The sequence below is a fragment of the Atractosteus spatula genome, chromosome 7 (assembly GCF_055471065.1).
Source record: "Atractosteus spatula isolate fAtrSpa1 chromosome 7, fAtrSpa1.hap1, whole genome shotgun sequence".
NCBI classification, from domain to species: Eukaryota; Metazoa; Chordata; class Actinopteri; order Semionotiformes; family Lepisosteidae; genus Atractosteus; species Atractosteus spatula.
The window spans coordinates 18,490,638-18,517,971 of record NC_142712.1 but is presented as its reverse complement, the minus strand read 5'-3'; the positions used below and the strand labels follow the sequence as shown (position 1 = coordinate 18,517,971).

The 27,334-nt window shown below is 39.1% G+C and overlaps 1 long non-coding RNA gene across 1 annotated transcript; it reads left to right on the top strand.

Annotated features, from left to right (window-relative positions):
• The first annotated feature begins 1,771 nt into the window (after positions 1-1,771).
• Positions 1,772-14,664, top strand: LOC148830685 (uncharacterized). Its single transcript, XR_016091347.1, has 2 exons — positions 1,772-1,869; positions 12,759-14,664. It is a non-coding gene; the product is annotated as an uncharacterized LOC148830685 (long non-coding RNA).
• Positions 14,665-27,334: the final 12,670 nt, after the last annotated feature.

The window sequence follows — 27,334 nt, the reverse complement described above, 5'->3', positions numbered from 1 at the left end:
TTCACCACCTGCTGTAGGGATTTGTGGTTCGCAATACTGCAGATGCTATACCACACAGTGATGCAACCTGTCAGTGTGCTTTCTGTGGTGCATCTGTAAAGGTTAATGAGGATCTGGGGACATATCTTAGCCTTCTTCAATTGTCTTAGGAAGTACAGGCGCTGTTGTGCTTTCTTAATCAGACAAGTGGCGTTGAGCGACCATGTGAGGTCCTCAGTGATATGGACGCCAATGAATTTGAAGTTACAGACCCTTTCCACTCCTTGGTTTCGCTGACCTTGAGGGTGAGGTTGTTGTCTTCACACCACGTTGTAAGGAGATTGACCTCCTCCCTGTAGGCCCTCTCATCATTGTCTGTGATCAGACCTACAACTGTGGTGTCATCGGCAAACTTGATGATGGAGTTGGTGTTATGTTTGGCCTTACAATCATGGGTGTAGAGGGAGTAGAGCAATGGACTAAGCACACACCCATAGGGTGTGTGACACAGGCTATTGGTCATGGTATGGTGGGCAGTAGTTGTATAGTACAGTTATTCTCCAATTTTTTGTCCACAGCCTTGTATTCCTTGTGTCAAGAATTTCAAAGGCACTTGATTGTCTTTCTCCAGTTATATTGCTATATTACTCGTGTGAGTCATTTTAGAGACTGAGGAATGTACATCTTTCAAATAAGATAATTTGTCTGTATTGTTATTTTAGAGCAGTGGTTCCCCATGCTGATCCTTAGGGACAACTGCATCTGGTGGTTTTTGCTCTTTTAGCTTTGATTTGCACACTGTACATTTTCATTTAGATATTAAATTGTAAAATAAAATATTACCTTATCTTCCAGTAATACACTACCGTGCAAAATATTACTGATGCTTAAGCCTGCAGCATCAGGACTGAGAACTCTGATGTACTAAGTGCCCCAGATACTGAGACATTATATTTATATTTTAGTACAGCTCCACACATTCAGTTAAACCAGGGGTCTGCGACCTAGTCTTATCTTTCACCTGGTTGAAAAGGCTGAAAACACCTGTAAACGTTTGATGAATGAAAGCAGGTAATCTGTTGAATTAATACAATACAAAGGTCCTTGAAGGCTAGAGAGTACTTAGACTTTAGTCTTAAATGATCTGTAAATTACTTACTTTGACAAGTCACCTGTTTGATCACAATGGGATCGTTTCATATATTAAGACACAAAATAATGATGACCTACAAAAGGTGCTGAATTGGGACCAAGTTCCATGTTATAAATCTCTATTATACAGTATGTATTTTACTTGTTCAGATTTGTGCCGAAGCACTAGTATTGCAGTCAGTTTTTTTTCCCATTGTATAAAGGCACCATTCACGATTAAAGCCATCTCGCAAGGAACTAAATCGCAAATAACCAATCTAAAATAACTAAAATAGTTGATAATTTCATCTCACAATACAACCAAACTAATCAAACACGTGGTACAAAACCAATGGATATAAGAAACCTTCGTCTTCGTACAAAGATCAAGAACAAATCACGGTTGTTGAACTGTAGTTAGAACTCCCTTTAAAAAAAGAAAAAAAACGTATTTTATATTTTCTAACGTTAGCCGATAAAAATTTCTTCTCAACTTCTCTGACGCTGTTGTGCACCTACTGTATGTTGCACCTTCCTGTTCTTTGCCAGCAGGTGGAGCCTTCGGCTTTCCGAAAAGCATGGGTTCTCCTGGGGAAAAGATCCAGATTGCTTCAGGAGGAGAGGAGAGAAACATTCTGCACCGTCTATCTCACCCCCAACCGTTTTCTTCGTTGCGTTCAGGATGGTGGTTAGTACCTGGTAGAGCACGAGGAGGCGGATGCTCAGCATTTCCACGGGAAAACGGAATCAAAATAACAGGTATGCACTGTTAGTTTCCGGGCGAGAAGATGCACAAAGCAGAGGTACAGGCGGTGCATCTGTTTATGGAAAAGGTTATTTTATTCAGCATCGACTTGCTACGTTATATTTTTGCCTGCATTGCAAAAAAAAAAAAAATAGCACCCCACCTAGATGAAGAATGCAACTGCTGTGCTGTCCGGTGACAAAATTGCCTTCGCTGACATTCAAAGGAAAAAATGTGTTTATGGCAACTTCCTTATATACTGTTTTTGTGTATGCTGTATTTGGTGGGCGTATTTTCAGTTCAATTAGATTAAAACTAGTTGTGACGCTCTGACGCACAACAATTAGAGCTTTTTTTACAGGACAAAAAGGCTTCACGTCGAGGAAAGTGTTAAAAAAATAAACGTGGTTGTTAAATAAAACACCCTGACTGTAGTCGGTGCCACAAGTAAAAGCCCTTTGCTGTGCTAACTGTAAGATCTCTGGAAGCGACACCTTTGGTATTGACCACGTAAGCTTGATCTATTTACGTCTTTGCAGTGATACCTGAGAGTGTGAGCGAATCTGCAAGCGTGGTCTTTGAGACGAAGTGAAGGGTCCAGGAATGAGTGCAATTATAAACGTATAACACATTTGCATGTAATTTGTGGGCTTCATTGGTTTCCCTCTCCATAAACACGCATATAGTGCTCTGTACTATGTTGTTTTTGTTGTTAGAGTTGAATTATGCAGTCATGCTGTACACATTTTGCGCCTGACGTTAAGTGTGCTGCTGTTCTTCACCTCTCAGCGCAGTGCTCTATATGGTCAGAAAATGTGCTCTTGGTGCGCCAGTGACAGTGTTGTGTAACAGTAAACATAAGGAGGAATTTGCTGCAATACTATATTAACTGCAGAGCAGAGCTATTTTAAGCATGTTCTCTTAGTCGTCGGAACTACGGGTTGTAGATTGTTTTGCAATGGTTTCCTTTGTATTATAAACTCTTCAGTTTTATAAGAATGTCTTTATAATAGTTTACAAACTGTCCAGGGCAAACAGTATTAAACAAAACAAAAAACATTAAATTGCTTCCTGAATGTGATGGTGTTCAAATGGAAAATGTGGGTTAGATATTAAGTGCGCCAGGGAAGAGAAGAAATGATACAGCTTGAAACTCCATGCAGGTAGAGGAATTAAGCGAGTCCTGCTCATTATCGGGGCTCAGGACCTTCAGTACATCTTGATCGTAGAGCTAAACAGCTGTCACTCAATATTAGTTCAATATATCATACAACGGTTATGATGACTTTTGGACAATAAATGTCGTATGTAATTAATTAGAGTCAAAGATTTAAAAACTCTTTTCGCAAAGGCTATACACATTGAGCCGCTGTGATTCTTCCTAAAAAAGACAGAAAACAGGATTAGCAACCAGGCACCATTTTAAAGACTTCCTCTATTTTGGTTCCTATGTATTTTTCTGTCTCTCTTATACTTATTTCAGAGAAATCAGTTCATTTCAATTGTGCCTGTTTGAAACTGAAATTGTTTAGAATAATCAGTGTATTTAAAACAGCAGCTTAATTTAACCGCTTTGTTTTACCTTCCATCCGCAATATCACGTTGAGTGCCCGATGGTTACTTTTTGGTTAACAAAACCTACAAGCTTTTATTCAATTTTAAACTGTCATTGAAGATATTTGAAGTTGGTCAGTCTTGACTTAAAGTAGTCTGTGTATGTTTCCTGTAATTTTTGACTTACTGTAGCCTGTATCTGGGCAGGATTGTCTCATTCCCCATTTAAGCTGAGAATGCATTTCTTATTTTATGCTGATGCGGACTAAAGTCAGTTTAGACAAAAATACCTTGAATTATCTTTTAGTTTTCACCTTAAATGTTTCTCGAGGTGGAGGTTTCATACAGCTTGTGCAAGACCTTTTCTCTTAACAAGGGCATTAGTTTAAATATCATCCAGGTGGATGCTGCACATTGGTCTATATTTTAGACATTAGTTTAATTCTTTTGCGAAGTGTAGAGTCTTAATTGAGGTCAACTCAGTACATGTAAAAGTATTGTTTTGCAAAGTATATAGCATTGGTGAAATTAGAAACAGGGTTATGCTACCACAATGTATTTGTTTTTTTTTTTAATTGAGTTGAAGATTTGATTTTTGTTCTTCGGGTCTGTGAAAAAGAATTATTTTATCTGACCCAGATCACTTTATTAGCCCTATACAATTTCTTGCATTAGGGATTTGTCTGTTCGCATACCCCAGCTTGCTCTCCATGAGAATCACAGACAGGGAGAGAGAAGCCTGGGGTCAGAGTGCAGGGTCAGCCATTGTACACCTGGGGCAGTTGGGGTTAAGGGCCTTGCTCAGGGGCCCAACAGAGTAGTATCCTCTACCAGCTGCAGGATTTGAACCAGCAACCTTCCAGCCACAGGCACAGATCCTTAGCCACAGTGCACAGTGCCACCGCTCTGCCCTCTGCTCCAATTTTGCACAAATGCTTGCACCGCCTAATACCTACTGTAAAATGGGCCAGAGTGCTATATAGTGGTGATGCCCATCCCATCTGATCTTCACAGTTTTTTATTTTTGTATCCACTCTGTATTTTTTAGAAATCAGAACATGATCACACTTCCCAATGGTTGCATTGATTCACTTGGGGGGTGACTGAGTAAATGCTCTTTTGGTAACAAATCGAGGATGTCCTAAGAAACTTCACCTTACCCGTTGCTAGGAGCCCTGATCCAGGTACTGTAATCCTGGCATGCAGTGAACCAGCAGGATGGAGTTTGCTCAAATCCAGGCTGAGAACAGACTTTTTTCCACTTGGCTCAATGAGGAACTGACCAAATCTTCCAGTAGTAGCATGGAACCATGGCACTTCTTTTTTTTCCTGCCAAATCCTTAAATTTCCATTTGGATTCCATTGTCATAATCATGATCACAATCACAAGACACCAAGGACCTGTGTTTCTTTTTATACTAAGAGCATCTTTGGAAGTGTGACCAAGAAATTCTTATGTGTTTTTTTTTACTTTGTTGTTTACTACTGTATTTGTATTTAATCATTGAACAGGCTATGACTCACGGAAGAAAATGTGATTTTGAAGAATGGTTTTGTACCTGGTATCTACTGGAAATGAAATATTACTGTAATTCACAAACGCTAGCAACCTGTTCCAATAATGTCTCACTTGACCTACAGATAGTAGGTTAAAGCAGGGTTTTTGATGGTCTGTGTAAGTGTAGCCAATATTATAGTCCTTCTTCAGCTTAATGGAGCACTTAATTCACCAGAAAGTGTTTTTCACAACCTTGAGCTTTTCTTTTTTCTACAAAGTACTGTACAGATTGTAGTTTTGCAGATTCCCCCCCACAATATTCACACCAGAACATTTTAGATCTGTGAGCAAAAATGATAGTTATTCCTGCTTATGAAAAAGAAAAGAGATGGTAGATATCCACTGATGGGTTATAATATCTATAATACAATTTCCATCATCTTGACCTGAGAATTGCATGATGTGAACACAACCATACAAGTTGTGGAGATCAAACAAGAGGAATCTATCATACTAGAAACTGTTCTTTTTCTTTTTAGATGCAGTCTTTTCTGTAGGTGTTGTTAAATAGCAGCCTTTTTATTCACTGTAAATGGAGAGCAGACATTTTTAGGAAGAATTAATGTGCTTTATTTTTATATTTTTTTCTTTAGAAAAATCTATAAATGATACATTTCTGGTGCAACTCAAAAAAGTAAGCAGACATCTGCATTATCTCTCAAATGTGAGAAAGATTTGAACTTAAAAGGAATGAGAATACATTAAATATACAGTACTACAGCTGTGCTTTATTAGCACATGCTACAACTAGCATAATGATGTTCAAAATTTCCATTATACAAGTTATTAAAACAAATTAGAGGCTGACAGATTTAAAAACAGATCTTGTATCATATCTCATATCCATCACATGCTACATGGGTACAAGAGAATAAAACAGTATCATTATCAACTTAATCGGGAACAGAGATATAAAATAAATAACTTTTATACAAATTTGTATTTAAATGTTCAATCTGCTGTAGTTGAAGTTTTGGCCATGTTCATATTAAAATAAGAAATTAAAAATGAATGATTTAGTTTTTTTTTATTAGCAGCATTCTTGTGATCTAGGGAGTTCCATTTTATCTGTTTTACATTGCAAAAATTGTAACGAACCTCCTTTCAGGATGACGTAGTGTAGTGTGATATTAGAAAAGTAGTCCAAGCATTAGTATCTCTGGTATAGGGCATGCTGAGGCTTTTCACGTTTCTGTATATAAAAATTGTTGGAGTAGATTGTCTTTCTCCTACAATACATTTATTCCTCTTTTGCCACGACGGACATGTCTACAATGCAACATGTTTTCACTTTCCTATATAGCAAGTGTGGAATTCAGCCTGTTTTGTCGCGTCCTTAAAACTCTTATGTGAGCTCTTCTTGTGTTTTTTTCCACTGGCTCTGGCACATTGCCATTTTGGACAGGCCATACTTATTTTCGGTGAGAAAGTGATGGCTGTATGGCAAAACAGAGCAAGAGTACATCACTTTCATACTCTGGAATGGGTCTCAAATTATGAGGTTATTGAGGTGGCATCATACCAATATGTCGTCAATGTTTTGCAACTTGGCAAATTTGAAAATTAAAGATGACACACAAAGAAGGAAGGATTAAGGATCATGACTGGCTGGGGGGTTTGTAACTAGCAAAAGCAAAACAGCTTCACATTGAGGATGTACTGAACCTTAATATTTGCAGAAGAAAATAAGGTTTGATACCCCTATTGGAAAAGTTATCTTGATCTTTATTTTTCCAAATAATTCTAGAAACAATTTGAAATATTTTTTATTATGTATTTGCTAAAAAAATAAGATCTGCGGGGATATTTAACGTTGTTTCTGAAAAGGTATGCCATGCTTAACTGACTTTGTTGAACAAGCAACAATAACACATTGAGTTATCGTATATTTAGATTATCTGAAGGATTTTAAAAATGTACTTATAAAACAATAACTTTAGTAATAACTGAATTTTTAAAATCATTCAAATATTTGAAGTAGGTAGTTTGCTTACTTTTTCTTAATTGAAAACTAGTTAATGTATAGATAGTGGAGAATCCTCTGACTGGGGTGATATACGTAGTGGAATACAACAGGGATCAGTGTTAGGATAAATTATCTACATTCTTAAGTAGTTAGCAAACTGTTAAAGTTTGCAGATGACACCAATATAGGACGATTAGAAGTCACTGTATAAGCAGCAAAGGAAATTCTAAAGGATTTAGATAGAATTCAATACTGGACAAACTTCTGGCAGATAATGTTTGAAATAGACAAGTACTGTTTGGTACAGTGTATGCGGGTAGAAAAAAACATAAACCATAGAAACTACTGTAAATGGGTAATGAGCCTGAAGAGGCTATGTATTAAAAAGGCTTAACTATCTGTGCTGCTATATATACTGTATTTACATCATCTAGACCAAGTGGGGAAGAGTTGAAGGGTAAAACATTGGTAAGATATTGGGTGAATTAGAAGTGTAGAATTGACATCAAGGGATTTTATATTAACATCTCACAATGCACTAGTGAAAACTCATCAAGCATATTGTATACAGTACAAATCTAGTCACCACGTTACAAATATTGCTGTGCTGGTATCCATCCAGACAATAGCAACCGGATACGTTCCAAAGATTAAAGTAATGTCCTATACTGACAGGCTAAAATAACTCAACCTTTTCATTCCGGAACAGAGAAAACTACATGAGGAACTGATTCAAGTGTTCAAATGGAAGTTAACTTCTTTCAGTTTGACTTCTTTAGTCAGTCAGTTAAGCAAAAATCAAACATCACAAACAGATAATAATGTGTAATTGCTTTTAAAACTGAGAACAGATGGCACTTTACACAAAGGATAGAAAGTCTCTTGCATGGGACAAGCTGTCCTGCCATGAAGTTGAAGCCGATTACCTGGGTTATTTCAAGAAATTGCTGAATGAGTTCCTGCGATCTGTTAGGTACAGTACTTGCATCTAAAGAGCATACAGATGATCTGAATGGCCTGAACCCCTTGGCAATCTTTCTTACAGTATGTACCTGTGTAACTAGCTGAATGAAAGAACTGTAAATAAATTTTAAGCACCTTCTTTAACATTGCTGATGCCATGTTGAACACTCGTCCCAGATCTGAATTCAGTTTCAGCACTCTTGACCCATTCAGTAAATCTACTTAAATAACCACTCGGTGAACCTTAGCTTAGAAAGACTAACTGTCAAGATGGATTAGTTAAGATTTCTTCTGGGACATAATGATGAAATTAGGGAAGGTATGTGGATAAAAGAGGTCTTGAGATCACAGGCTGTTTCAAGGTGGTCCCTTTGGTGGTTTCTCATTAATACTGAAGATTAGCTGGCACACTGTCTGTAGTCTGAATAGGATAGTTAACCCTCATATTACAAGCCTTAAAGAGTCACTAAACTGGAATTTAAATAGTAAGTATTGAAACAAAGTCACTTGGCATAGCATTTCTTGGTTTTCACTTAGTTTAGTAGTGAGGCTTATTGCTCAATGCCTTACCAGACAGTGAAATTAGGACTTCTAGACACACTACTTTGACATCTCCAACTATAAAGGCTGTTGCATATTTTACCCCTAAGTATAGAAACAAATGGAGAGGTTTAGTCATCCCATTACTTTTGTTTTTCAGAAGCTAATTGATCCAAGGGACATGCCATGACTTCTTTCTGTAATTGGCTGGATATCAGATAAGATAAATGGTTGCAAAATAGTCCCACAAGCTTTTGTGTAAAGTAGTGCCTTCTGTAAGTGGTTTTAAATGAACTGTTTCCACCTGTGTTCTCTGGTTTGTGTTCCAATATTAACATACTTCAGGTTCCAGGCTTTAGAGCTAGAACCGAATGAAGGAGTGATGAGTCTGTCTGACAAGCTTTCTAGTGCCCTGCAGTTCCAGGAGTGGGTTTTGTACAGCAACACAAGGGAGCAAAGGCCTCTCATACCTGACAGATCCTGGCCAGTTGTGCCCTGCTGCTTGAAAGTCCCAGTCAGAGTCTTCTAGCGTTATAGTTCGGACTTGAAATAGCTGCTTCTGGAGTGAATGAGCTCACTTTGCTTCTTTAAATGTTGAAACACTGCTTTGTTTAGCAGCTTGATCCATTTCAGGTTTTGTGTGATGCCGACTCTTGCAGAAGAAAAGCTAATATACTATATAATGAAAATACTTTAAACAAGTATTTATTTTACCTTTAATTATTAATTATACAGCACTAACCAGTTAATCCATTTGAGCATCATATTAGGAGGTTGTGGCGTACCTTTAGAAAATATTACCACTTGCATTCCCCATTTGCCAGCCCTGTTATCTCTTACACACTTGTGTGGGAGGAAATGCACACTTGTCATATTTAGTATTAGAGAAGGTGAAGTAAGCAAGCGATAGAAGTCACTAACCATTTGACATCTACCCACCCACCATCACTAAACTCCAGGAGTACTATGTACTGACAAGAAACCTTTCACCCAGACCAGGCTGCTTGTAACACCTCAATGAAACAACCTATTTACACCTGGGGGTTTGCAACAGCAGCAACAGTTATGGAAGTTATGGCTTCTAACTCAATTGGGTTAGAAGTTATGGCTTCTAACTCAGTTGGGTTCCATGGAACATCCATAAATTTAAACAGTCATTCAGCACTCCTACAGTAGCAATGTCATTAATTGGTGTCTGCAGATAGCACAGTTACAGATAACACTTGAGCTTTGATGATAACTGCGTCCATACTATCTGCCGCGGGAGTTTACATGCGCCATCTTTGTTGTTGTTTACATTCCACCTACGGCAAACACAGAGGCAGCATGTGACATCATAAACACAGTCACAGCCAGGCTACAAACAAAGCACCCTAGCGCTTTTATAGCTATTTCAGGGGACTTTAACCACATATCTATTTCCACCACTTTGCCTACTTTCCACCAGTTTGTTAAGTGCCCGACCAGAGAAAACAAAACACTGGACTTATTATATGCCAATGCTAAGGATGCATATAGTTCCACAGGCCTTCCCTCCCTTGGCAGATCAGATCACAACCTTGTCTTGCTTACACCAATATACACGCCTATTGTCCAGCGCCAACCTACGACCATGAGGACTGTGAGGAGATGGTCTCAGGAGGCTATGGAGGATCTACGTGGTGCTTTGGAGGCTACCGACTGGGATGTGCTGTGCGAACCACATGGGGACGACATAGACAGCATGGTGGACTGTGTCACTGACTACATTAACTTCTGCGTAGACAACACCATCCCCACCAAAGACGTACACTGCTTTTCCAAAAACAACCCTGGATCACCAGTGACCTGAAGGCTCTGCTGAATGACAAGAAGAGAGCCTTTAGGAGGGGGGATAAGGAAGAGGTCAAGCGTGTACAGAGGGAACTAAAGCAGAAGTTAAGAGAGAGCAAGGACGCCTACAGGAGGAAGGTGGAGGACAAGCTGCAAAGGAATAGGGTGAGAGATGTATGGAGCAGCATGAGAGAGATCACTGGCTTCAAACAGGCTGGGGGTGCAACGGAGGGGAACCTGGAGATGGCCAACAAGTTGAACCACTTTTTTAACAGGTTTGATTCAGGGCCCCCTGTGGCCCAACACCCATCCCCCCACAGCCACACCCTACCTAACCCTTCACAGCTGCAACTGCCCAAAACCTCCTCCATCCCCCCACAATCATGGCCGCCTACAGCTACAACCCCCGACAGCTACTCACCCCCCATCCCCCACAGCTGCCACTCTCCAACACCTCCGCTATTAACACCTGCAGCACTGAAAGCGCTATGAGCACCATCCCCCAGGCCAGGCTGACCATCACGGCTGACCAGGTGAAGAAGGCGCTGAAGAGGCTGCACCAGGGTAAGGCCACAGGACCAGACAACGTCTGTCCCAGAGTTCTGAGGGCCTGTGCTGATCAGCTGAGCGGAGTGCTCCAGCGACTGTTCAACCTGAGCCTGCGCTTGGAGAGAGTCCCTGTGCTCTGGAAGACATCATGCCTGGTCCAGGTACCAAAGAAAGGGCGCCCCTCTGTCCTCAACGACTACAGACCAGTTGCACGGACTTCTCACGTCATGAAGACACTGGAGAGGCTGGTCTTATCCCACCTGAGACCCCTGGTTAGCTCATCACTGGACACCCTACAGTTCGCCTGCCAGCCCAGTATTGGTGTGGAGGATGCGATCATCTGCATGCTGCAGAGGGCCTACTCACACCTGGACAGGGCTGGCAACACTGTAAGGATAATGTTTTTCGACTTCTCCAGTGCCTTCAATACCATCCAGCCCTTACTTCTAAGTAGGAAGCTGGAGGAGATGCAAGTCGATGCCTCCATGACCTCGTGGATCACTGACTACCTGACTGGCAGACCACAGTCTGTGAGACTTCAGAACTGTGTGTCCGAACAGGTAGTGAGTAACTTGGGTCTCCTCAGGGGACAGTTCTTTCTCCATTCCTCTTCACCCTCTATACTTCGGACTTTAAGTACAACTCAAAGTCATGCCACCTGCAGAAGTTCTCAGATGACTCTGCAATTGTGGGATGTATCAAGGGTGGGCAGGAGGAGGAGTACAGAGGACTGGTCAGCAGCTTTGTGGAGTGGTGTGGGGAGAAACACTTGGAACTGAATGTAACAAAGACAAAGGAACTGGTGGTAGATTTCAGGAGGTAAAAGGTCAAACCTACTCCTGTCTACATCCATGGGAGTGGCGTGGAGATGGTGGACTCGTACAAGTACCTGGGAGTCCACATCGACGATAGACTGGAATGGTCTAAGAACATCGAGGCCATTTACAAGAAGGGTCAGAGCCGACTTTACTTCTTGAGGAGGCTCAGGTCCTTCAATGTATGTGGTAAGATGCTACATATGTTCTATCAGTTGGTGGTAGCGAGCGCCTTTTTCTACGCAGTGGTATGCTGGGGCCCGGGGATTAGAGCAGTGGATTCAAAAAGGCTGAACAAGCTCATCAGGAGAGCAAGCTCTGTCATTGGGTCTGACCTGGACCTCTTGGAGGTAGTGGCTGAGAGGAGAATGGTGTCCAAACTAGAGGCCATCATGGACAACATCTCCCATCCCCTCTATGACAGGCTTGTAGAAATGAAGAGCACGTTCAGCAATAGACTGATTTATCCACGGTGCGACAGGGAACGCTACAGGAGGTCGTTCTTGCCTTCTGCCATAAGACTGTACAACGCATCCACCTTGCGTCTGGACAGAGGCAACATTGACAGTGACCTGTTTCTGGACTAAACACATCTACACATCTACTGCTACATCTGCTCTCTTTCTTTTCACGTTCACAACTGTTTTTTGTGCAATATATGCCAGGGACCCGTGCAATACATTAATATTTATATCTATTTATATCTATATTACATCTATATTTATATTCATATGTGTTATACGATTTTTCTGCATACTGTCCTGTTCTAGTTTGTTCTTTGTGTGTCCGGACTGTGAGTAACTCTTTTAGTGCACCCCTCACTGTACTGATTGTATTGTATGTATTGTACTATTATTATTATTGTATCATTTGTCACACTGTGGCTGTGTTGTCTGTAAAGCTGCTGTTGCACTGCAATTTCCCTCACGGGATCAATAAAGTATCTATCTATAACTGACCAAGGATGGCATTTAGTGATGAAAATTAGGTTAATGATTGTAGGGCATTTATTTACGGTAAAACCCACACAAGGTTTGATGAGGACTCTGCAAAGGAAACCATGATATCATAGGGTGATCAGCTTTGCTTCTGAAACCTGTAAGAAACTTTTGTTGTTAAAGTTTCTTTCCTTCACTTTTTCCCCAGGGCTTTCTCTCATGTTCTCCCCAGCAAGGAACAATTTTCTCTGATGGCACAACAGCACTTCCTTTCTGATTCAAGGTAAGCCTCATTTGTTCTATCGATCTGTTTACTCCTTTCCAGCTGAAGTTCAAAGTTCTCTTTGAAGAAAAACATATTTTCAAAACATCGACAAAAAAAAAGAGAAATTGAAAAAAAGATTAAGTAATGGAGAAAATGGTGTTTATGTTTTGCTGTTTTGTTATCAAGTGACCTGTGTGGAACCTGTGGGTTTTTCCTATGCGGTGTAGTGCCGTTTTTAGGACATTTATGCTGGTATCTATTGAGTTTCAGTGCTGCTGTTGAAATTAATAAACTTTTATAGAATAGAATCACATTAATTGTGATTGGAATTGGTTTCTGTGAAAATGATTCTGCACAAAAGAGAAAGTTCATGTTAAATTAAAATTGCAAACTGATTCAGAAGCCTCAAGAGTCCTCTAGTCCAGTTCTTTGATATGGTGATATACTGAAATTTTGCTTCTTTTAATGCTACCATTACATTAATGGATAATTGCATTGTGAAATTTCCTTTTGTTGTGTCTAATGCATTTTGCCAGATGAAGAGACCTTAATTTGACTTGAATTTAAGAGTTCCATACAATATAATGTACTGTATGGTACCTTGCAGAGGTACCATATTTATATACCTATTATATCTGTGTAATATAATGTAAATACATATTTCCAAGTACTGTCCTGAGATTTTAATGGTAATGATGATCTTTATTATTTGATAAATATGATTTTAATTGTGTTGGCTTGCTAGCTTTCATTGCTGCCTTACAGGATTCCAAACTGGAGTATCTTCTGTCTGGAGTCTGCATGTTCTGTATTGGTTTTCACCAGGTTCTGTGTGTGCCCTATGATGGACTAACTTCCTTTCCTGGGTATACGCGGATATCTGCCTCATTGCAACCTTCTATAACGATCCCTGATACAGCCAGCAGTAGCTTTTTAAATAATGAATAGTTTCATTACTTTATTTCTTTAAATAAGAACCGCAATTCCTTAAATCAGAATGTATCCTGCTAGGTATTTTTTGAATATGCAAGGTTTTTGTTCATTGAGTTCCTAGACTGCTTCTGAAAAATTGTTTGAATGGTGCAAGGGGCTCCTCTTTTCTTCCTAGAAATGGAAATTTCCTGTGGTCATTCATTTCCATATATGAGAGAATGGGGTGATTAAAAGGAAGCACTTATTCAGAGCAGCAATCACATTATATTGTAACGCTTACGGCCGACAGGTACTGTGTAAGAGCCGGCTTACCAGAGCAAGTGACGTCACCGCCCTTCCCAGTAATAGCAGGACCACAGCCCCTGGGCTGTGGAGAGATCTCTCTTTGGCTCACCGGGCTGGGTCCTTGTTGAGTGACGCGGGAGTCCCGGGTTCGAGCCCCCGACGGTGCGGGGCTGACCTAATGTGGCAAGGGCACCCGCCTGAGTCCCCGTTGTGTTACATTGGTGTCAGAAGCGGGGTGGGATAGCCCTTCGCCGGGGACGGCGAGTTAAGCGGGGGAGAGTGTAACGCTTACGGCTGACAGGTACTGTGTAAGAGCCGGCTTATCAGAGCAGGTGACGTCACCGCCCTTCCCAGTAATAGCAGGGGAGTGATCTCTCTTTGGCTCACCGGGCTGGGTCCCTGTTGAGTGACGCGGGAGTCCCGGGTTCGAGCTCCCGATGGTGGGGGGCCGACCTAATGCGGCAAGGGCGCCCGCCTGAGCCCCTGTTGCGTTACAATATGAAAAATTATTATTTGTCTCAATTTGTAAACCCCTTTTTATTATTTATGCTTAAAAATGTTATAGAAAAAACTGTCATTGTAATTTGTAGTTTTTCATCAACTACAGTACATGCACTGTTTATAAGGAAAATATTTAAGGAAAGCAAGATGGTTGTTAAGGTAGGTGCCAGTATTGGGGGAAAAAAAGAAGCATTGCAGGTTATACTATTAGCTGTTCTTTTCCCCATTTCACTCACATTTTTAGTTTTGCTATGAGAGTATCTGTGGCATAGTTACTTAAGCATAAATCTTACACGGTGCCAGATTTTTAAAATCTGAGTGAAGTGATGAACCTTGTGAATGTTCCTATATGAAATTAAGCATTAAATTGATATTGCTCCTCATTTTTATTGTATTGCCCCTAACATTTTGGTAGTGTGCTTAGTTTCTTAATTCAAACGTTTTTCATTTTTTCATGAATATAAATGTCCTTTGTCTTTTGCCAGATCGGCTGTAAATAATCTGTCACTGTCACATAGTAATTTGCCATTGGAGGACGCTAATGGATTTATATTTTTGTGCCAGGAGCTAGATATCAATTTTGCAAGATAACTTTGTCCTTAACAGCAAAATGTTAATAATAGGATTCCAGTTTTATTGGCAGTAAAATTTTGATTTAAAGCATTGTGCACCAAGACAGTTCCCTAGTTTGTTGCTTAAGCATCCTTGTAGTAGTTCTCAGCAATGTGGTATTCAGCACTAATACCTTTCAATGATACTGTAGATTGCCTCTGGTTGTAGATGCCTACGAGAGAGACTAATACCCGTTTTCAACTGTTATACTCTATAATTCCCGCTGTTTCTACCACAAGCTAACCTATCAATGGTAATTGCCAATGGCTACACTGGCTGTCTTTGGGCGATGTGAGGAAACAAGGGCACACAGCAAAAACAGATGCTGAGACGAGGAGAATATCCAGACTTCACACAGACAGGCACCAAAGGGCAGGACCCTGGAGCCGTGAAGCAGCTGTGCCACCATGTTGCCAGCTTGTTCCATTACTAGCTCACTTTTACTGGGGTCCTCCAGAGCAAGCACTGCACAGATGTGTTTGATTATGGCCCGTCTTTCTTCTCCAGCTCGAGCTGGCCGGGATATCTTCGACTTGCTGCGTAACAGCGCTCCCAGCAGTGGCTGCCCTCAGTGCTGTGAGTGAGAGGCTTTTTTTTTTTGCTCCTTTGGAGGGAATCTGGACTTGGAGACTGAAGCCAACATGATGCCAAATGTGTCTCACACGCTGTGTAGTTCACATTGCAGAAACTGAAAAGACTGACCACTCTGTCAGAGCCATCTCTCAGAAAGAAGTACTGTACTAAGTAAAATATGTACAGTCCACACCTCTCAGTATTCTGGTTATGGATCTCATAGAAGTAGCTCCAGAAATGGGTGGGAGAGAGAGATGGTCATGATCCCGTATTTAAAAAAAGAAAAATACTTTTGTTTCGGAAGTATAAGCAAGATAGAAGGATGTCCAATAAAATTCAGTGAACCATTTTGAGAGACCTTTGAGCAGAGAAACCTTTTTTTTTATTGCCTAAGTTTTAAGACTAATTATTCTAATTATTAATTAGACTAGTGCCAAAAGATATTTCACAAGTATAAAATAGTAAGGGATTAGTTGTCACCAGTAACACATTTATGTTTAAAGTCTTTCTTGTTTGATAGATTTCACACTGTGTCCCAGTTATAATTTTACCTAAATGTCATGGTTTTTGATCTTCTGATCAAATAGTGGAACCAAGTGACATTGAATTCTGTTTAAAAGCTTTTAAATCATGGCTTATTGATCTGTGTGAGCTCAACCTACATTTTATAGCTTTTTATGTCAACATGAAAGGTGTTCTTCCCTGACCAGCACAACGAATCTCAAGAATTTTTTTTTTACTGCAACATGTAAGGAGCAGCTCAAATATGGGTTAATTGCATACCAAATCTCTGAACTGTCTGACAGGTATTTGGGGATAATGGTCTTTTCCATGCATTATGTTATCTTTATTGACAGTTTGTATTTATTTTCTTTATATGAGGAAACATTTAGTCTTTAAATGGATACCGACCACAGGTTCAGTAACAGCCTAGTTAGAGAGGAGAAGTATTTATTTCATGGCCAGAATGGATCAATCTTTCAAGACTGAAATTGATGTTGATTTCACTCTTTCCTGTCTGACTCTAATCCTCTTCTCCTTTGAGGACAATACAATGTCATTTAAAGTTCTCAATTCCCAATATTTGCAGCCATAGGTCATCTTTTAATTTGAGTTGAAGTGGCATTAAATTCACGTGTAATAGCTTTTCAGTCATGCCTTAGTGCTTTGTAGATTATATTGATTTATTGATTTGGATTAGAGAATTTTCCAGTATTTTGATTGATTTTGGACATCCCAGCTTTTAAAATAACTTGTCACCTTGATCAAAATGCATCGTTCTCTGTACGGTATATAACTTGTTTCTTCAGTCTTTATCAGTTTCCTGCTGAACAAAGCAGTTTAAGATTATTTGACTAAATTCATGACCCCTTTGAACGTACTGACATAATCTTTCATTTTCTACCTCTTCAATTATACTTGTTCTTTCAAATGTACTTCAGCTCATTATCACTCATTATTTGAAATTCAAACTCCTAGTTTTCTTATGGGTTAATTGACCACCTCTCTGTCTGTGTAGTCCTTTTCCCTGTAAGTAGAATGCAGAGAAGAAAGGCACTATAGCTTCTACACTCATCAATAGGCAATAACAGAATGATCATCTGCCTTTTTTGTGAGGATGAACTGCTGGAGAAGCCCATTAACCCTAACCTACATGTATTTTGGAAAAAACAGAGTACTTGAGGAAGACCCACCTTATTGTGGAGAGAACGTGCAAGCTGGAATCAAAGCAGGAACCGGGAGGCAGCAGTAAGGCTTAAGTAAAGACACTGTAAGGCTTGTAAAGACACTTTTTTTGGCTAAATTTTCAGATCAGTTTTATCAATTTCCGTATCTGGATTTGGTGCAAATATCATCCAAGGGCTGGCTTCAGATTAATAAACACAATTTATAAAGAGGACAACCTCTTCATTAAGGTCATACAAGGAAGGGTGCTCCTTAAGGTGATAAAATATGTCTACTTTGCAGCCACATTAGATGAAGTTGTCAAATTGATTAATGAAACCTATATACAGTACATCTCCTGTAGTTTGCTGATGACGTAATGATGTTTGTACATAATTTGTTATGCTGTGTGTGTACATTTTTTTTCAGAATGCTTAAATTAAAATATCCTTGATCTGTTTCTAAATTGCGTGATTCAAATGTTTCCACATCTCTACAAACCAAAAGCTAAGATACTGAAAGTGATTGAATTTAGCCTTAAATTCAGCAGAAAACAGCAAAAAGATTTTAGTTTCTGCGTGCAAAACCAGACAAATATTTTCTTTGTTTATTGCTGTTGGCTGTGTGCCCTTAAGTCCCTTTGGTGTCCAGATCAAAAGCTTCAGGAAACGCACTTTAACATTGATGTTTTGTGTTGTAGATTTTTATCTTTTAAGTTTTCTGTCCATATCTTTAGGTGTTATTTGTTATTTGGAGCCTGGAAGCACATCCTGAAAATTCCTTCCCTTAGCAGCACCGGTGCAATGTGTAGAGACATCATTCAAAATCCTGGGTTGCCAGTGTCCCATTTTCCTTACAGAAAAAAAATGACACTCTTCTGTTAGCCTGTAATTTCTGTGCATTACAACCCCCAAGAGAGATTATTTCAGGGTTAGTGGAGTGTTGGTCCATATTCGCAACTGGCTTAATGACCCCTCCCCCATCACTGTCTTCAGCATCCAAGACCACATGAAGCCTAAATAATTGATTACCCCCCATATTGAAATCCATGACAGCTAAAACAGAGCACAGAAATTATTCCCTTTTTTTACAATGTGCAGTGTGCAAGGTTAGTCCTGATTCACCCTCTTTCATGTAATAAGGAAATAAATACAGTACTGAACACTTTGAGGAGGAGCACTGAGTAACATCACAGTTAGTCATGTTGTCTTGAGAACTCTGACTGCTTATTGTAGACAGATGGTGGCTTCAGCTGTTTTAATTGTAACCATACTGACTTGGAGCGTGGTTCTTGTCCGATCTAATAAGCTAAGCAAGAGTGGACCGGGTTGGGTGTTGCCAAGAAGGACAGGACTGGCAGTAAATCTCCTGTTGGGTGGGCAGTAGTAGTTTTTCATGATGTTTAGCTTGCACTAAGTAAAGACACATGGAGATAAAGAAGTATATATGTAAAACATTTACATATTTTGTAAATGTTTCAGCAGTGGAGCATGAGTTTAAGTTCATGATCATGTAATTGTAGAGCTGGATTGAATCCATATACTGGGTCTCTTATGTATGGTATGTCCTTTGCTAGCTGTTTGAGCCATTTTTAGTCTCAGGGTTGACTAGTGCTGTACATTTTATGCTTATTTTGTATTTGCGTAGATGCTATGTCATTCGTCAGGTACACTTGTACTTGAGCTTGGAGCACATAACTTCTTAGAATCTAGTTTCCATCACTGACATATCCTTAGTATTCTATTAAAAATTATAAAGTGTAATTTAGTGTCAGTGCCAGTGCAGCATTGTCTTGGACAGAGCTCTTTTAAGAAAAGCTCACCATTCATTATTACAGTTCCAGACGTCAGTTAAAAAGACAAAGCAAGGGAGCTGCTGCTCCTTAATTTGTAGAATCTAAGATTCCTCCTTCATTACCAAGGAACAAAACCATAGTTTTATAGCAGGTTCTGTATTTCACATTAAAATACAGTGTATGCTATAGACATTAGAGTTGTCATGACAGGAAAATCCATTGGTGACTTAGAAAAAAGCCTAGCTAATCATTTTCCTTCCAAAAACTCACATTCTTGATCAGATCCCTATAATGAAACTGGTCTTGAGCTTTGTAAAGTATTTGATACATCTACTACTGGTCATTTCTAAAACCTATCTTAATAATGACTTATGAGAGACAAACGTTGATATATTTGTATCCATTCTACAGCTGTTGTGTTGAAAGTTGAGCTTGGCTTCATTAGGCTGACATTGTCTCCATTCTCATCATAATGACCAAAATGTAAACTTTCTGTTATTGTTCTGATTTGAACAGTAATACTTACTGGGCTGCATACGTCACATGCTCTATGATTAAATTAGTCCCAATTTACGCTCGTGCCTGCACCATTTCTGTTGTGCTTTTAGCGAAGACAGAGGAAGGCAAACAGCTGTTTGGGGAAAAAAAAGCTTCCGTATGCATATTCTCCAAAGAATGGTATTGCCTGAAGGAATTGTAGCAAAAAAAACTAAATGGAGAAAGCCAATCATCTGTGTCACCATGTCAGCATTGTTTTCTTTCTGGTGCGCTCCCTGACAGCAGTCCAGAATTAATTTCCATTTTTTTCATAGCCTTACGTAACTAGTCTAGGGGCATTCTATTAAGTCTGCCTGGCTTCTTCAGCTGGTTCTGCCAGATAACAGTCCTCCTTTTATGAAGACTGCTGTTTTCTGATTAATCAAGAGCCAAGTGTTAATAGGCTCTGGTTTGATGGATAATTTGAAATTATTAGAGGGTCCATCTCATTAAAAGAACAAGGCCTTTGGAGGTCTGAATCGATGGCTAACAATTACAAGCATAAATATTAGGCATTATTTTTTCTTGTCTGCAATTTAATAACTCATTATTTTTCAGGTTAAAATAATTATCGATAATTTAATTCAGTTACCTAGCTTAGGATTTAGGAAGTGCAGTACAATTTAAAAACTTAAGACACAGCTGAGTTTCTGAAAAGAGAGTGCAAACAGAGGCATACTATAAGCCTCAAATAGTAATTGAATTGCTAAAAATCATTGAACTGCGGATTCTAGCCTTTTCAGTAATACTTAAAGGAACTTTGGGCATTAAATACATTTTTACATTTTTGTTTGCCAATATCCTTGTGCTTTTTAATCATGTCTGTACTTTTATTGCCAAACTTTGAATCCTCAGATCTTTATATCACTGGGCTTTTTTCTTGCTCAGTTGCAACGTACTGTATCTTTATTTAATCAACATTACACTACTGTAACTCCTTGCTTATTAGTACCTTCTTAAGTACCAGGCTTTAATTTGTCCAGAATTCTGCAGTTAAAATGTTAACTAAAACTAGTCTGCATTACAATATAACTTATAACTTCTATAACAATATAACTTCTGTAAATTGTGCTGTCTCCCTGTCACATTGATAGTTGATTCTCCTGGTCATGCATAAGGCACTGAATGGTCTAGGTCTAGGTTAGCCTAAGGGTTTACAGCATGAGTATAGTCCAACATTTGGTCTGAGATCTGCTGATTCAGGGCTTCTTTCTCCACACAACAGAGTCTTTTCCTGTGCATCTCCATGACTGTGCAACTCAACATTCACATCTGTTAGAGACTCTGTGGCATTCAGCTTTTTAAACACTTGCTTTAGACTGTTTGTTTTAAAGGGGATGTGCAATATTATTTTTGTATTTTGGGATGATAATGAATCAGCAATGATGAGTTCATTTCAGACCACAATGAAATTACCAAGTATGTGGTAACATGTATAATGAGGCAACAAAACTTTCAGTGATGTGAAAGCAGCCCTATTACATTGTAAATATGGTTTAGACCAAGCAAATTTTGCTATTATATTAATTTTAGATGTCTTCATGAAGACCTGTCATGTTTTTTAAATACTGAAGTATTGCAAAAAAGGAGCAACCTACCAAACAGCTAAAATACCCTCATTTATTTTCAAGTTTTGCAAAAGTTATCTTTCAATTACATGGGTGATTATTTTATGGTAAATCGCACCTAAAAGAAAAATTCTAGCAGGACTTATATATTTGGAGGACTTGCTGTGCCATAGGCTCTGTCATTGCCTGAATAGCTGATTGGAATGAGTGCAATTTAATGGAATTCAGCATGTCGACTTCCAGATGGTTTTGCTGATAAATACTATTTGTTAACACCGCATGCGGATCATGTTTGAACCTTTCTGGGGTGAAATATGTCGCACCACCTGTACATATTCGATTTGTATAACACACTGAATCTTGCTGAGAAACTTGTCAATGGGATCAACATCAGTGCCCATGTTTATTACCCATCTCTTGGCTAGCTGAGTATCCCTTAGAAAGGGAAACAGTTTGACTTTCTGCTGATTTGAGAAAGTCCTCTGTTTCATATGCAACCACTATGTACTGAACAGCCAAATGCTTGACAGTGAGGCATTGTTTAAAATATATATGCAAGTTCAAAAACACAAAAAAGGATTTATTTTGTTAGGAGTCATTTGCTTACAGTGACTTGTGAGCAGGAAAAGCCACTTTTACATCACAATTTACATAAACTCTCACTTCTAGCTTCTTGTCTGGCAGTGACATGGCAACCATATAGTAGTTTCACAAAGTTTACAAATTTGTACTTAATTCAAAATGTGTAAAATTTTGTGATACTGTCAATTAATTTATTCTGTTACCACGATTTAATAACCGGTTTGAGAAATTGGGCCTGCAGTTTCCCTTTAATAAAGTGTTTAAAATACTGTTTAGTTTTACCTTTGATTTTATTACTATTTTATATTAAATATCCTGTTTTTATCTTTTCAGTTCTGTTTAGTGTATTAAGCATGTATTATGTACAGAACTGTGAATTTTTTGAAGTACTTATAAATAAAAAGTACAACTGTTATTACTACTGTACAGTATGTACTGTATGTAGTGGCCCTTTGACCTTGTGCTTTAAATCATGTGTAGACTTGTGTCCTTATCAGACAGGACAATTAGAAATGAAATGTTAACAACATATCTCTGTGTGTAAGATAGCGATAGTGCTGCAATCAGGCATTTGGCATGTTATCTCCCCATAGCAGAATAGAGGAGGAAAAAAAAATATTACAAAGAAGTGTAACACTGTGCCCATTTGTTCATCATGGCTAGTTTGATTCAATCTTTTTTTTAAATCTCCCAGGAATTAAATTTCTGTCTTATCATTAAAATGTCAAATACAGTCAGAAATGGTAATGTTTGTGTGCTGAAACTGAAGAGCAAGGGTAAAAGCCTAATATTGCCATAACAGTGCCTGACCAATTTCTATTACTGAACAATCATAGCGATACTCTGTGTTTGTACGTTCTTTGCATATTAAGTACTGCCATCATTTCTAAACAAATAGTGTATGCAGTTATTAGGTACAACCTACTCTTGGTAAGCAAATTAATTTGAATAGTTTTCATTCAATAGATGTCAAATACCACAAATGCACAACTGAAGGCTGAAAAATGAATGAAAGCAAGCCATCGAATACTGTGCTTGCACAAATGCAGTATATCAGAGCTGTCCAGTCCTGGCCCTGAAAGGCCAGTGTGTTTGCAAGGTTTCTTTAAAGCAGCTGCGCCTGAAGAACAGGGAAAAACTGTCAAATTGGTCCACTTCAGCCAATCATGGGCTATTTTAGGATCTGAACCTCCCGATCATGCTGTTGTTACCAGCTGTATACATTTTAAACCATTGTTAATGGAAAATAAGTTTAAATGTGCCTTAGCATTAAAATCGCTAAAAAAGAAACAGGATGGAAATAAGCTCCCGTGAAAAAAAATAAAACCAAGGGATGCTTTTCCTTTGTTCTGTGAAATAGTATGGTGAATATCTTTGATGGAAGTTTTGGCAAGTTTCCCGATTCCGTTTTGTTAGTTTACGTGAATGCTGCAAGTAGTGTTTTATACAGATGGTTCATTCAGTAATTTTCAGAGAAAAAAGTATTTTACAGGAGGCTTTACATTGCTTCTACATTTCATGATTACAATTGTCGACACTAACATTTTGTATGCTCCTGTATAGTTATAATACCGTACACTGGAGAATTTATCTGACGGTTTGTACAAAGTGCTTGTTGTGTGAATTGCAATCGATTAAATGCATTTGAATTAGGGAACTTGACAAATATGACACCTTTCTCAACTTCATACTTTTTCCTTGTTTGTGATGGAAAGGTGCACTCAGTAAAGTAGCTATCAGGCAAGCCAGATATTTGCAGTGACACCGATTTGTGCCTTTTTGCTGAGCAGTGTATAAAACAAAAGCCTTAAAAACCAGAGGAGCATTTTGTGCAGTGGTCCAGTAATTTTTAATTCTGCTCCAGCTGTTTTATTTCAATACATAACATAGTGGAGAGAGCTTATACTTCTCACTTTTTTAACGGTGCTCCCTGTAAACATTTTCTCTTCAAAGCTATGAGGGAAATGTGATGTGTGAAATAGGACATTTCTGCCATGGTTCAACAAAGCACACAAACCTGTCAGACTTTGAAAGTTCATTAAAATAAAATGGAGAGGGGAGAAAAAGAATAAAGAAATCACATGCACCAAAAACTGTGGGATCTTAATAATGCTGCTCCTATTGGCTCAGTGTCTTCTCCCTACCCCCACATCCCCTGCAGATTTAGGCCTAATGATTTCATTTGTTGGGTTAAAAATCATCATAGTGGGAAATGACAGTGTGCTAGAAAAGATGGAAGAGACCCCCCTCCCCATATCATAGCTTATGGTATGTGAAGAGCAAAAAAAAACAGGGCACCCACACTTGTTTCTTGCAGGGAGGTGTTTTTACTGGCCATCCGTGACCAGCTCTGCTATTCCTTGTTCAGTTTTGGTCAGAGCAGGTACCTGAGGGAGAAAGCACAAAACCTCCTCTAATTAAAGAATAGCTGACTCTCTAGTCAGGAGATTTTTTTAAAGAAATTGGTCTATGGTGCATACACAGCAAACCAACATAGTCACCAATCATGCAGTTAATGTACTGTAGACAATAAAGCTTTGGCACTCATGCCCTAAGTGCAGCTATAAAGCTAGATTTAGTTTCCCTCACTTACATACCTTTCGTTTCCCTGTGATAACCATAAGAAAACCCTTAATGTGCTTTCAGTCTGTGAAAATATTTATTTTAAAAGCAGCTTATTGGTTTTTGTAGTCATGTGTGTCTTTCTCTTTATATAAACCTACTTTGTATAGATTTGAGAGTTTGTCTTGTGTTATAAAGTGGTATATCTCTTTTTTATATGCCATTTTAATGAGTCCTGGGTTCAGTTCCGGACCTGGTGTGCTATCTGCACTTGGTTTGTATTTTCTTCCCTTGTTTGCGTGGGTTTTCACCAAGTGGATGGGTGATATGCCAAAGAATGAAGCAGTTGATATACTGCCATTGACCATTCTTTTTCAATTAAGTGCAAAATGGCTTAAATAGTGGTTAGAAATGCTCACGGTTATTGAAAAACAAAACTCAAAGTGGACATCCAATATCCAAAAACGATATGCTTTGTTCTGTGTGCTTTTTGTTTAAGATTGTTGAAGTTTCAATTGATGTTTTCTTTTGCAATACATAAATTGATCAGGGTTGCCTGCAACTGGAATTCTTTAGCAAAAAATACTATTCATTCCCGTAGAAGTGAAGATCTTATAAAAAAAGATACAAATACTGTTATGGTACAGCAGTGCACTGAATACCCGAATTAAGGCAAGCAGCACAAGGAGAGGACAGAGACAGACATACGAGGGAAAAATGGAACTGTGGCATCATTATTAAATGTTGGGGATAGGAGGAAATCTTGCAGTTTGACGGAGAGAGCTAAGGGGGGTGGAGAAAAAATGTAGAAAGAGGGGAAGACCAGTAAAAGCTGGTCTTGAGATTGAACCTCTCAAGTTGTTATTTAAGCAGTAACTGCTACAAAGTGCAAGAGAGGTAAACCAAATGCTGCTTTCGATTACACAAAGAGGTGAAGGTGATAATGGAGGGGGATGGGGGTACAGTTTTCTGCACTGCTGAATTTTTCATGAAGATCCCAGATTTGGCGATGGTTGTGATGTGAGATGATTCCGGCATTAATTAGTCTGCTGGCCCTGGAGTAATGAGGGGGAGTGGGGGGTGGGGAATACCTCTCAGGACAGGACTGGAGTACTCCCCCACTTGCACACAAACACACGCGATCACCCTGCTCTGCGCTGATACCTTTGTGATACACGACTGTAAGATGCTGGGGGAGGGATGAGGAGGGGGGTGGGGGCTTCAGCTCCGCTCCCTGCTTACTTGACACTGTGATTGTTCGTACAGTCCTAGCACGCAGAGGGGTTTGAATAAGGCAGAATGCCATAAAAAAAATAAATCACTGTGGAACTTGAGCTGCAATATCACATGGTGGGTAAGTGTCATTATTTGTTTGTAGGGTGAAACAAAGGGAATGCTTAACGTGTTCACCTATCCAGTGGTGACTGCATGCAGCACTTGTTTATTCAGTGGGTCAGTTCATCAGAGCAGGAGAGAAGGGACCTATATTTGTGTACTCTGACTGCATCATGTTCATTCTCCCTGAGTGCGGTAACTAGAAAGTTTGTTTACAGGAGTGTGGAAATACTTTAGAATAGCAATCTTAACAGTAAAAGGTCTTTCACCTCTGTTTAAGGTCATAATTTTCTCTGTGCTTGCATTCCATTGTTATTCACATAAGACCAGGTTTACCAACCGATTTTACATTATGATTTGTGTCTGTAAAAGGAATTTTTGGAAAACATCACTTTTTTGATGGAAGGTGCCTTGCTTTTACAAAGAAGACTGTTAATAATGCCTGATTTGTGTTACTTTCTGCTAGTGCTTTGCACAGTCTGCGATTAAGGATTTGAGGAGTTTTCCCATCTTCAGGTATAGTAGTGCAGATGGATTGTAATGTTTCTGATATTAGACAAAAATGCCTCTTACATTTTAAAATGTTATTATAGACTATTCAGCTAAAAGTACCACAGATTGGATTAAAGAACAGGGATATGGAGTGATTAAATGCATGGTAAGGTACTGAGATGTGGTAAAACATGATGCACACAAGAAACCATGCTAAAGCAGAATAAAGGAATGTATTGTATGAATGTGGGCAAAAATGGATTATAGATGTTTATACATGGATTATGCAATTATACTGTACACCTATCTCACCTGTCCTTGTACACTAAACTTTTTTTCAGTTTGTTTCAAATGGTGTTTGCTTTAAATTTGTCACTTGTCACTTTTGACATGTTACCTGTATATTCTCACCTCAGTAGAATAGAAGTTTTGGGAGCTTAATAATCAGGTCTGTTGCATTTGGCCTTTCAGTTTTAAACATTAAAATGTGACAGAGAGGTGGAATATTTGCAATGGATTAATTTGTATTTGGTCACTGTCTTGATAATGGTGCTGGTTCCAGTATCATCATTAACTCCACCCATCTATCATTGTATTTCTTGAAACTTGGGAGACAAAGTTCATGTAGGCTAGATTTTTGCTTGGCTCACATGGTGGTGCAGTGGTTAGCATTGCTACCTTGCAGCACTATGGCCCTGGGTTCAATTACAGACCTGCGTGCTATCTGTATGGAGTTTGGATATTCTCCCCATGTTTGCATACCCCCCCCCCAGTTCAAAGACATACTGGTAATTGGCTTCAGGAGAAAATTGGCCCTGGTGTGTGTGTGCATGTCTGTATGTACCCTGTGATGGACTGGCACCCCATCCAGGGTGTACCCCACCTTTCGCCCGTTGCTTACCAAGACAGGTTGCTGCTCCCTCGCAACACTGAATTGGATGAATGGGTTAGAAAATACATTCATTGGAAATTTTAAGCTATAGCTAAACACTCAAGATGAGATGTCTCAGTGACTCATATCACATTTATTGGATTCCATCAGCATTTGTGCCTACAACTCTTTTGAGAAACTATGTATT